This window comes from Equus asinus, chromosome 4 (assembly GCF_041296235.1).
Source record: "Equus asinus isolate D_3611 breed Donkey chromosome 4, EquAss-T2T_v2, whole genome shotgun sequence".
Classification (NCBI taxonomy): Eukaryota; Metazoa; Chordata; class Mammalia; order Perissodactyla; family Equidae; genus Equus; species Equus asinus.
In genome coordinates, this window is record NC_091793.1 from 139,010,512 (window position 1) to 139,023,791 (window position 13,280).

General features: G+C 43.2%; 1 long non-coding RNA gene across 5 annotated transcripts in view; it reads right to left on the minus strand.

Annotated features, from left to right (window-relative positions):
• The window catches only part of LOC139045146 (uncharacterized), a 58,603-nt gene that overhangs the window by 23,456 nt on the left and 21,867 nt on the right, over window positions 1–13,280 (minus strand). Inside the window, exon 3 of one of the 5 annotated variants that reach the window (XR_011503008.1) lies at window positions 632–3,167. The exons of the other annotated variants lie outside the window; for them this stretch is intronic. This is a non-coding gene — a long non-coding RNA (uncharacterized lncRNA). Of the gene's footprint in view, window positions 1–631; window positions 3,168–13,280 lie in introns of those variants that run through there. 5 annotated transcript variants of the gene reach the window in all.

Here is a 13,280-nt window from a genome sequence, read left to right on the forward strand (position 1 = left end):
GTGGTACCTATGTATGTATTTTCCTTTACCAATTCCCCTCTCTCACCAATACAATGGGACAAACCTCTCACCCTCTCCACTCCTTTTTCAATGCATCCCTCAGTCTTCCTGTTATAATGTCCTTTCGAAAAACATCTCCCCCTGGAGTTTGGCCTTGGGTTTCATTTTGTCTGGATTTTGTGTGGTTAAAAAGTTTGTGGGGAAGAGAGTGGGGAGAAGAAAAAGGTCCATGGAGTATGACCCTGGGCGTGGATGAGTCTGCCCTCAGGCAGAAGAGAACTTACAAGAAGAGAGCAGGCAGCATCTCCCCTTCCTCAGGACTTCCATTTTTCCCAAGTGAAAAGGAGAACCGAGTTTGTGACCCTATCTTTACGCTCACGAAGGATATCTGTACTTGTAATTAGGGTTTTCCTTAAGAGCTAAGTCTTCTGAGATGTGCTCTTGGAATGAAGTCATAATTATCTATAGTATGTATTTATAATACGCACATATATACATCCCACATACATATTTATATATAACATTAGGGTCTGTTACCATGGCAACTATTACAGAACTAACAAATTAAGCATTGTGACTCCACCGTAATAAGAAAACAGAAATTCAAATGAAACACGAGGCATTTGTTTAAGCACAAATAGCTTTAGTAATTAAATACACAGAGACAATACAGAAAACCACAAATTAATGTTTAGAAGCCTTTTCCAGTATGAAAACGGCTTTGATGTTGCTCCCCCCTTTCCATCGCATTACATTACACGTCTTTATAAATTAAGTTCGGGGTTGGGTTAACAAGAGTCGAGCTGCAGCCTGGGAGCCCTCACACACCTAAAAGCTCAGGCCTCATTCTACATAGTCACGCCTTCAGCAGTCAGTCAAAGATTTTAGGGTTCTTTTTATTCATCAAAAAGAGGACTTTTTAAAAAGAAAGCTCAAATGTGAAGTGGGTCTTCATCCCATTTCATTCAGCCAACATGTGGAACTACCCCTGGGGTTCTGAATATGTTAGCATTCTTTCACAATTAACCCTAATGCGGCAAGGGTAGCAGTTTTCCAAGCAGATATATTCAAAGCTGAAAAATACATAGTGTTTACATAGATCTCATTATATCAGCTACACCAGATCTCCTCTTTATAGACAGAGGATGGTGCCTCTTTTCACTGTCATGCAACATTAAAATAGGAAGGCACACACAAGGATGACATGGATTTGACAAAAAATTAATGATTTGTACATCACTTTAATGCTTCAAATCTGCAATTCATGTATGCTAATTAGCTCATAATGGGCTGTTGAAGAACAGGACTGTCATCCTACTGCTTCACAGGTTTCTGGAAGCCCGGATTCAGCACAGACCTGCGCGGTGGGCTGCTGGATTCTGGGCTGTAACAGGGCAGATCTATGATAGCATTTCTCCCCACAACAATTGTGTCCTGGATGTGGTGCTTTAATCTATCAGAGTTACGATGGCATATCTCAAATAAGTGGTTCCTGGGTGCCGCAGTACATGCCGGGAGCAACGGCGTAGCATCGCTCTATCTCGGTGATGGATTTCTGGATTTTAGGCTGTCAAGCCATACCTCAGAGGGCAGCTGTCAGCATCCCTAATGTATGAAGTTGTATTATGCAGCACATTTTGAAAATGTATGTACAACTCTTTTTATTTACAGATAAAGAGGGCAGTAAAACTAGGGGAGAGGAAACAAAGGGGGCTGCAAAGATCAGACCTCCTTCCTTGCCGTGAAATCCTGGATATCGCCCCAGCGCAAGAAAAGCCGCTCCCAGGCCCTTTTTGCAGTCTTTGTGCCGCGGGCCTGGAGACAAAGACTGTCACAGCGCGGGGAGGATGTGAGGCGGAACCGCTTCACAAACCGAACGGACACACCAGGGCTTGCTGGAAGCTGCCAGATTTGAGAACCAGTTGCTCTGTTTTTATTGGAGAGAAAACTATGTTCCCTGATCTCGCGACACAGGCCTGACCCACTGCGTTTTTCCGATCACATCGGCTGATGTATAAGCCCAGTGGCTGCGCATGTCCGGAGAGAAGAAGACACAAAGGAAAGCAAGCTCGAGTTCACTTTCACGTTCGAAACAGCAGTCAGGAAGCTGACTGCAGAAATTTTGCCTTGAAAACTCCAAAATGAAGATGTTCTTAATTAAAAATATTTTTTTCACTGGAAAATAAGAACTAGAGATCATAATGGAGGAACTGAGCCAGGCCAAGGAAAAAATACTCCGAATGTAGTTAAGCTATTAAGGTATTTTAGATAATTAGGAATAGATACTTTATAAATATGAAGAATAATGCTACACTAAAAGAGAATTTAAAAGTAATCAAGTTAACAAGAATTATTTTGTTAGAGCTTTATTTAAGGCCTTTTTCAAACATAGAGGGAAAAAATTTACTAATAAGAATAGGTGTTAATGTTGAATGAATGAAGGATGCTCTTCAAATAATGTTGTGACTTAGGAAAGACATCAAGTAAATTCCAACCCAGAGGCTGCACATGACTCTCCAGCAGCAACAGGAAAACTCATGTTGACAGTAATGACAATATTTTATCTGCGCTAGACATCTGAATAACACTTTCTTGTGAAAAAGACCAAACCAGAAATTTGAAGCTCCCTCCAAAAGTTGGGGGTTTCAAATTTGCAGATTTCAAGTTGTGTTTTGGTAAATATTTAGGCGTGAGATGGCCAGGACGTTTAGTAGATGCATGCTTAGCCTTTTGAGAAACTGTCATACTGTTCCAAAGTGGTTGTGCCATTTTCCACTCCCACCCTAGCTCTGTGGGAATCCCCATTCCTGCGCATCCTCTCCAGCACTTGATATGGTCGATCTTCCTAACGTTAGACATTCTAATAGGTATGTAATTAGATCTTGCTGTGGTTTGGATTTGTGTTTCCCTTATGATGAATGATGTTCAGCATCTTAGCACGTGCTTATTTGCCATTCCTATATCTTCTTTGGTGAAGTGACCATTCAAATCTTTTGCCCATGTTTTCCTCGAGTTGCTTCGTTTTTTGTGATCAAGTTTTTGAGTTCTTTGCGTATTCTGGATACTGTCTTCTATCAGATGGAAAATTTGCAAATATTTTCTCCTAGTCTGAGTCTTCTCTTTGTACAATTTTTTGAAGAGCAGACATTCTTCATTGTGATGAAGTTCTGTAAATACATAAAATGATATACATATAATCTTTTTGTGTCTTCTTTCCCTCATCAGTCTGCCAGAAGTCTATCTATTTTATTATCTTCTCGAAAAGACAGATTTTTTTCAATCAATGTTTGCCCGTTGCTTTTCTGTATCCTGCTTCATTGATTTCTGCCCTGACCTTTATTATTTCCTCTGCTTATTATACATTTCATTTGGTCTTTTTCTTCCGTCTTAAGGTGAACGTGGAGGTCATTGATTTTAGACCAAAGAGAAATGAAACCATATGTGCATGCAAAGATTGTTATACAAATATTCATAGAAGCTTTATTTTTAATATCCAAAACCTAGAAACTTCTCAAATGCTCATCAATAGGTGAATAAATACATAATTTGTGCAATATTTATACAGTGGTCTATGACTCAGCAACAGAAAGAGAAGTATTGTTTCACAAACCATGTAGAAGCATCTAAAAATAAATTATGTTAGTGAAAGAAGCCAGAAAAAAAAGGAAACACTATATTATCTTATATAAATAAGATTATAGAAAATGCAAAATAATCTATAGTGACATAAGCAGATTAATGGTTGCCTGGGGATGGGCATGGAGGAGGAGTAAAGAAGTATTCCAAGAGGCGCCAGGAGACTGTTGACAGTGATGGAAATGCTCACTAACTTGATTTTAATGAGTGTTTCACGAGTGTACACATATGTTAAAGCTAATCGAATTATAGCTTTCAAATATGTGCAGTTTATTGTATGTCTATTATATCTCAACAAAGCTCTTAAAAAAGACATTATTAAAATGATAAAGGCCTCAGAAGAAAATATTTGCAATAATTATATTTAACTTGAATCCAGAATATATAAAGAACTCTTACAACTTGTTAATAAGGAGAGAAATAACCCAATAAAGCAATGGGCAAAAGATTTCAACAGATATTTCATAAAGAAATATATATAAATGGCCAATAAGCCTATGAAAACATGCTCAACAATATGAATCATCAGGGAAATACAAATTAAAAGCACAATGAGATACCATTACACCCTCATTAGGATGGCTAAAATTAAAAAGACTGATAACTCAAACCGTTGGCGAGGATGAGAAAGAGCTGGAATTTTAACACATTGCTGAAGCTCATGTAAAATGATAAAACCACTTTGGAACATTTTTGACAGTTTCTTTAAAAAATTAAACATATATGATCCCCAGGACCCAGCAATTTCTCTCCTGGGTGTGTACCCAAGAGAACTGAAAGCATACGCCTGTCTACATAATATATGAAAATTCATAGCAGCTTTATTCAACGTAGATCAGAACTGAAAACAATCCCTCCCCTGCTTTGGGGACTCCTATTACATGCATATTTGATGTTTAAAGTTGTCCCCTAGCTCACTGATGCTCTGGTCATTTTATGTTTCAAATTTTTTTTTAAAATTCTTTCTAGATTTTATTTTGGATGACTTCTATTCCTATGACAAACTCATTAATCTCTTTTTCTCCAATGTTTAATTTGCTGTATTTTTTATATCAGATGTTGTAGTTTTCGTAGAAGGTCAATTTGGGTCTTTTTCTGTCTTCTGTGTCTCTAGTCTTCAAGAGCAATCTTTCCTCCAGCCTCTGGAAGTCATGGAATACTGTTATAATAACTCTTTTAATGTCTCGTCTACTAATTCTATCATCTGTATAATTCTTAGATCAGTTTCAATTGACTGATTTTTATCCTCATTACGGGTCATTCTTTCTTGCTTCCAAATGTTAATTTAGAATGTTAATTCTGTTCATTTCTGAATGGATGTCAGACATTGTAAATCTTATGGTTTGGGATACTGAATATTTTCGTATTCCTGTAAATGTTCTTGAGTTTCTGGGCTGCAGCTGAGTTGCTTACACACAGTCCAACTCTTTCAGAACTTGCTTTTTAGCTTTATTTTGTGGAACTAGAGCAGCCATTATTCTGGGGGCACCTTTGTCTCAATACTGAAGCTAAACGTTCCAAGGACTCTGTGAATGATGAGGCTTTTCACTCTGCCTCACTATTCCTGGCTTTCTGTGAGTTGCTGGAACTGTCCCTCTCATCTTTTCAAAGAGTTCTTTCCCCAGACCTGGACAGTGTCCTCACAAACATGTGCCGATCTGTCCTCAGCTGAAGACTCAAGCAGGACCCTCTACACATCTCTGTTCTCTCCTCTGATTCTTTACCCTGCCAGTTCCAGCCGCACAGAATCTGTGTCTGTCAAACTCCAGGAGACCTGATACTCTGCTGGGATCTGGCTGTCTGTGCCTTGGGCAGAAACTCGGTCCAGGCAGTGGCCAGGGCGAATGTGGGCTCCCTGTACTTGTCTGCCATCTCTCAGGCCCACTTTCTTTCATTGCTTGATGTCTAAAGTCTCCATAACCATTGTGCTAGTTTTTAAATTGATTCAGGAAGGAAGATAAATCTGGTCCCTGTTATTTAGATGTGGCTGGAAGCAGAAATCCCATCTACATCTAATTTTCCCTACTACTCAATGATGTCTTTTGATAAGCAGAAGTTTTTAATTTTGAATAAGTCCACTTTATTGACTTTTTTCTTTCATCATTAGTTCTTTTTGGGTCATCTAAGGAAATTTTGCCTGTCCCAAGGTTGTGAAGATTTTCTCCTATATTTTCTCTAGAGAGTCTTAAAGTTAATTTTTGTATATGGCGTGAGGTAAAGTTCAAGGATTATTTTTTTCCTTGTGGATAGCTAGGTGTTCCAGCACCACCTGTTGAAAAGACCATCCTTGCCCCCTCCTGTTGAATTGCCCTAGAACCCAAACTCCTTTGCTGTCTCCAAAATGAAATTACCCTTCACACTCAACTTCTGCTGTCCCGCCTCCACACTAGTGGTTAGTTCTCCATAGTAATTATCTTTTTCTTTTTTTTTAAATCACAAAAACTTTTGAGCACATTTTATATAAGACACTGTGCTAAGGACTGTGAAGCATAAAATGATAAGTGAAATACAGCATCTGCTTTTCTAAGGTGCTTCTCATCTAATGAAGGAGTAGGAAGTTACAGATAATACTTTGGGGTAAAAGAAGGGTCAGGTGGTCGGTTGAGATGAGTAGAGAAAGAAGAGTCAAGTATAGAAATGGCCAATAGCTTCTGGTTGGAAAATGGAAAAGGACATTGTGTTGGGCAGATTAATGGCCTCCAGAGATGTCCATGTCCTAATCCTCAAAACCATGAATGCATTACCTTACATGGCAAGAGAGACTGTGCAGAGGTGATTAAGTTAAGGATCTTGAGATGGAGTGATGATCCTGGGTTATCTGGGTGGGCCCAATGTCATCTCAAGGATCCTTATAAGAGAAAAAGGGAGGTGGACATTCAGAGAAGGCGATGTGAAAGTGGAATCAGGTGTCAGAGCGATGGGATTGCTGGAAGAGGCCATGGGCCAAGGATGGAGGGCAAATTCTAGAAGCTGGAAAAGGCAAGGGTACCGATTTTTCTCTAGAGTCTCCAGAAAGAACGTAACTCTACCAAAACCTTCATTTCATTCCAGTAAGACTTATTTTGGATTCTGAACTCCAGAACGATATGATGGTACATTGTGTTGTCTTAAACAACTAAGGTTGCAGTAATTTGTCAGAGCAGCAATAGCAAAGTAATACAGACATTGAATAGAAGGGCTGCTTTTGCTCCAGTCCCAATGGTGAGGTACCTAGGGGAGAAAACTCCCCATACGGAGGCTCCCTCCTATGGTGGTGATCATCGCTTATCTGCTGGTGCGTGAAGGACCAAATCAAAGCGCCTGTCACTTTCCGTCAGCCTCTGCTGCTCCAATAAAGACTGGACTCACAATGACGAGTAGGTCTTAGGCAGCTGCTTGGACCAACACTGGCTTTCTCTGCATCAGAACGACTCCCCACCCTTCCCCTCCCCGAGAAGGGACCCAAATTACACAAAGGCGGAAGGGAGGCAGTAGCTTTATAAGACCTGGAGCTTGAAATTGTATAACGTCTTAATACTCTAAAATCTAATCCTATTCTCCAAACTTTCTACTTATGTCAGAAATCCAGGCTCGAACATCCCCAAACAGAGGCCTGGTTGTAGATGACTCTCCTGGCCGTATTTCTCTTCAGCTTGATTTTCCTTTTCTTGAAGTAATTTCCTGAAATTTATCCAGTGAAGTCCTTGTTGTGATGCCTGGATATCTTTGTATCTACCTGAGGTTAAGTCAAAATGCTTCTTTATTAATGAAAATTCCTTAATAAGCAGCATAAGTCATCTGTGTAAAGACTCCATGCAAACTCAAGGCCTCCACCCGGAGAATTGCATGAGAGGGCCAGCAGCAAGGAGATAAGAAGAAGACAGCTGAGCAGTCTCCTTCCCGTCCCTGGTGGGAATAGAGCCACAGGACACACGGCTGTCACTTTGCTTTGCAAAGGTCCCCCGTTCCTGTGGGAATGTGCACACACAGGCAGTGAGCTGAACGTGCACAGCACCGTGTTGGATGAGAACCTTGCTCCTGTCTGAATAGTAGGGTGCATTGTTGAGGTTAATCCCAGCTTTCTGGGCCTCTGCGTGGGAAGGGAACGATGCTCCAGAGCCTCGTGTGTCCGGGCGTCGTGCTGTAAGTCCAGGCAAGGCTGGATGGAGACAAAGGGCTTTAGGGTCAGACTGCTCCACCCCTTCTTTTTGGAGGTTCAGGCCTTTATGAGCGAGCCTTGTGAAGGAAGCCAAGACAAGACTTCAAACCAGACCAGGTGATACAAGAAGACGTTCATGAGCAGAACTGGGTTTATAGTGCCCTAAATCTGTTTGGTTAATGATTTTATTTACCAGGCAGGTAATGCTTTTCACAATCAGAGTGTGCCTACATAGGATCAAAACAACAGTGAAAATAAGAAATAATTAGGTTAACCAACTTTTCCTTTCTTGACCATGTGATATTAAGCAATTGGTTGACTGACCTAATTTTCTCTATTTTTATTTTAGTCGATTGGAAGAATTCACTCATTTCATTTATCTAAGAAAGTTTCCATTTTGAAATGGGTTCAGTGTGTGGTTGTAGTGCGTCCCTGCTTTAAACACACACACACACACATAAACACACACCCTTCTTTCGTCTTTTTTTTCCATCGTCTGAGCTGGGAGAGTCGCAATATGGCAGAGGCTAAAACAATACTAATATAACTGAGTTGTAATTATCCTGATTTCCTATGCTGTCATCTGGCTCTCAGAATACTGATAACAGGTTCTCCATTTATAGAGTAGCCAGTGAAATGGTGTTTGGAGGTCGGGGATAGAGTTAGGAGGAACCTGGCTTGGAGAAGCCCTGAGACCACAATTCCAGGTCTGAGAAGCCTGTGAGGCTGGAGCACGCGTGCTGGTTCATGTGGATTGTGGCGATCACTGGGCAGGTGAGGTCACTTTTAAAGAAGGAGGCACTCGAGGGAGTTTGGTCCTAGGTAAGTGATGATTAGACAAAGAGAATTTAATGCAGGAAAACTCTACGAACAGAATTAGTGAAGAACTGAGTAATGGTTGGGGTAGTTTTCAAGAACCATTTTAACTTGAGACTAGGAGACCCAGATAAAACAGACCCTCTTTCCTTAGTGGCTACAGAGCTTCAAAAGATATTCCAGTCTTGGGGCTGGCCCATGGCTCAGTGGTTAAAGTTCTGTGCACTTGGCTTCAGCAGCCCAACTTTGCAGGTTCAGATCCCAGGGGGAACCTACCCCACTCATCACCCATGCTGTGCTGGTGGCTCACATACAAAATAGAGGGAGAATGGCACAGATATCAGCTCAGAGCTAATCTTCTTCACCAAAAGAAGAAAAAAAAAGATGTTCTGTCTTAAACTTGGAAATGAAACTGAAAAATACGTATAAGCCCTCTGCACGCAAGTGGTCTCAGTGCTCTTACTTTATGCAGCAAAGGAATTATTGAGCACACCTATTATAGCAAGGCACCTGCTGGGCAGGCAGAGTCCAGCAGTTCGTATCTTCAAGGGAGCTTAAAATCTGGGGAGAAGACAAATGTGGTGGGCTGAAGAATGGCCCCCCAAAGATGTCCACATCTTAATCCCTAACACACCCTAACTTATAAATATGTTACTTTGCACAGTAAAGAGACTTTGCAGATGTGCTTAAGGTTCTTGAGATGGAGAGACCAGCCTGGATTATCCAGGTGGGCCCAGTGAAGTCACAAGGGTCCTTATAAGAGGGAGGCTGGGGGATCAGAGTCAAGAGAGATGATGACAAAGCAGAGGTTGGAGGAGAGAGCAGATGCTATACTGCTTGCTGTGAAGACAGAAGAAGGGGCCACAAACCAAGGAATGTAGGTGAACTTCAGTGGCTGGAAAAGGCACTGAAGGATTCTCTGTAACCTGCAGAGGGAGCACAGCCCTGCCAACCCCGCGATTTCCGCCCTGTGAGCCCCATTTCAGATCTCTGACTCCAGAACTGTAAGATAAGTCATCTGTGCTGTTTTAAGCCACTGAGTTTGAGGTCATTTGTTACAGCAGCAGTAGGAAAATAATACAAAAGATGAGCAAATAATCACTCTAAACCGTTTCACAGTTTCTGTGAAGGTGCCCTGAGGGAAAGCACAGAAGGTGCTAAAAAGGCTGGCAAAGTCCTGATAGAAGCCGGGCAGAGCCACCTCCCTCCACCTCTCTTCTGGAGGAGACGGAGCAGGTCGACCGCGAGAGGAGGCAGAGCACTGTGCTGCTGGCAGAGCGACCTTGGCAAGGCTGTGCCTGGTGGAGTCTCACCCTGGAGGGCGGTGGGGAGAGGGCCCGGCTGCGCAGTGAGCGGGCACAGCGGTGCGGGAGCGGGCTCTCGGGGCATGGTGGGCTGCGGGGATTTCAGACTTCTTCCAGAAGGCGTGGGGCAGCCCCTGAAGGGTCGGAAGAAACAGGGGCCAAGATCAGAGTCCTGTTTTTAGGAGATCGCTCTGGCTGCCGGGTGGAGGACAGACTTGAGGAACTAGGAGCAGCGGGGAGATGCCAGAGGAAGACCGGACTTGTCAGAGCTGGGGCTGGTCATGGGAGCTGACCCCAGCGTGGGGATAGCGAGAGGAGGGAAGCAGGTAAGTTTTGGAAGTGGAATCCACAGGACTTGGTGATTGACTGATTTCATCAATGATTGTTGCTTTAACTTGCTAATTCATACTCCATCCCATTATTATATCACAACAGGTTTATCAGTTCTCCTGTTGATGAACATTGGAGGTTTGCCGCGTTTGGGGCTCTTCTCAACAGCATTGCTTTTGAGACTCCTGTGCAACTCTTATTATGAAGATGTGAGTTTGTTTCTCTTGGTCAAATACCTAAGAGTGAAACTTGGGGTCAGAGGGGAGCTGTATATTTAACTTTTAGGAAACTGCCGCACAGTTTGCTGAAGGGCCTGCCCCATTTCATAGCACCCTGGTGATTTGCGGGACTGTGAGGGCGGGGTGCAAGGTCAAGCTTGTTCCCTCAAACCGAAGACCAGGGTGACCAGCTCTTTACACAGCTCCCTGTGTTTTGAGTGTCAAGAGAGAGAAAGGGGTGAAGGTGAGGCCACAGTCCTGAAGCACATTCCCTGAGACACAGAATCCTTCATTCTTTAGGTAGAGGAGGCAAAAAAAAGTTGCCTAAATTGTCACCAAATCTTCCCTGGGAGTGTTTGCTTGCAAACTTCCAGAGACCATATTTCTCCAAACCAAAAAATAAGATTGGCTCAGAGGTTCAAGCTTTATGAGCTCATTGCTCTTAGACTATTTCAAATAGGGAAACTGAGGCCCCCACATAGGTAGGAGTTGCCCATTCTCCTCTGAGTCAGGGGAAAGGAAGTCTGGTCTTCATCTACACTGTGACCTATTCTGCATGCCAACTCTCTCCTCAGACCTTCCCCACCTCCATTTTAGTTTCTAAATTTGCAAGTCCAGGCAAAGGGCTCTGCCTCCTCATCACTCACCACTCACTAAATGGAGTCCTTTCTGCCAATTGCCTGAGTCCTCCCTCCATAAAGGAAAGTGTTCTAGCCAGGGGTATCATCCAAGCCAGGACTTTGAGAGTTAAAGAGGGTGCCAACCAGAGGGGACACAGGGAAGAGTAGGCTCCAGCCAGGACTGTCTGAGGCCAACCAGGAGGAGCAGCCACTGAGCTGGAGGCTTGATTGATCTACACAGCAAAGCAATGAAGGAAGGACTACTGAAGGCATGCCTCCTGGAATGAGAGCTGAATAGATAGAACCCCAGGGCTGGGTAGACTATGAGCTTCAAGGGAGTTTTGAGGAGGTGTCTACAAGAGAATGAGGGTCTGGAACAGCTTTGACTTGTGAGACAATTGGAGAAGCAAGGAAAGGGTATGTTTAAAATGCCGCAGTGGATCACAAACGGATTCTTCTTTGATTGATTAGTCACCTACCTACGGAGTAAGAAATACTGGGGTTTAGGAGAAACAGTTGAATAGTGGCTCCCCTGCAAAAGATATGTCCACCCAAAACCTGTGTGTGACTTTATTTTGAAAACAGGTCTTTGCAGATATGATTAAGTCAAGAATCTCCAGATGAGACCATCCTGGATTATCTGAATGGGCCCCCAGTCCTATGACAAATGTCCTTAGAAGAGAAAGGCAGCGGGAGAGGAGGAGAAAGCCATGTAAAGACAGATGCAGAGACTGAAGTTGTGTGGCCACAAGTCAAGGAACACCTGGAGCCGCCAGAAGCTGGAAGAGGCCAAGAAGCCTTCCCCCTTAGACCCTTCAGAGGGAGCTCAGTCCTGCCAACACCTTGATTTCAGACTTCTGGCCTCCAGAACAGAGAATACATTTCTGTTGTTTTTAAGCTACCCAGTTTGGGATAACTCATTACACAGCCACAGGAAACTAATACAGGATGGAAGGAAGACTCTTGTTAAGCAGGTCTAAGAGCGAGTGAGTGGGGTAATGAATATACGAGTATGGAAGGATGGAGCTGGGTATGAATGGGTGTGAAATTCCAGGTAAGTCCAGGCAGAGTGGAACACAAGGTTGAGGGTGGGGGGAAAGCAGGAATTGTCCACGTGGCCAGCCCCTCTTTGAGGGCCACAGCAAGGGCACCCCCAAGACAGCTTCCTCATCCTATTTTACATTACCCACCCAGTCTGAAGACAAAATCCAGCTAGACATTGGGAGGAAGCCACTTCCCCCATCCCCCCTGCAGTTTCCATAAATACACGCAACTTCTTCATTTAGTTCAGGCTCATTACCAGTAGAGCAAGCCAAACAATTCAGTTCTTCTAATCACTTTTCTCATTATTTTTCCTTCTCTGTTTTAGCTGTCTCATATTTCTTCACTTCTGTCAACCAGGCCCTTGGTTAGACATTTTTCTTGTCATCTGCCTTGGAAAAACAACACTAAACAGCATAATTAGCATTGCTTGTAGGAAAGATGACTTTTTAGGGGAAAGAAGTTGCTATTAGTTGCTGATTCACGTTGCCAACATCTTTGATTCCTTTGAGTGCCCTGAATTTCTGGTCCCCACAGGGCCCCTCAGGGGGTCCACAGAACTCTGACTGTCAAGAAATGGTGACTCAGGCGTGACTGCCGCAGAGCCACCTAGACACGGGGCTGCACGGCTGAGACCAGGGGCGCACCATACAAGTTTGTGTTGTGGAGAACAGCCCATTCTCAGAGAGCACTCCACCAAATTGGGTGTCTCTATTTAACATTTTAAACCCAGGATTTTAAAAAGAAGGGCATTTAATCCTGAAAAGATAGCAACTCTATTTGAAATATAATCTCTTTACTCCAGCAGCCCTGGATGTTTGTTGATGATTTTCCTCTGCAGATTCCAAGGAGAAAAACCTTCCTAAACCTGGTTCTTGAGTGTCAGCCCCCAGCATCAGGGGATGAAGTTGGTACATTTGGCCCCACTTTAAGATTGGGTTAGAACTGGGAGAGGTGCGGGTGCTAAGAGCCTGGGCCTCGGGCTGAGATGGATCTGGGTTTTCAAGTGCAACCACCTTCCAGCTCTGGGGCGATCTTCACAATACTAGGGTTCCTGTGAGGATCAAGAAAAAATATCCGCAGGGGGCAGGCATGCAATAACTGCTCATCAAATATATTAATCCTAACAATACTGCGTGGATTTACCCCACCACACAGTGTGGACGGGAAACTCACT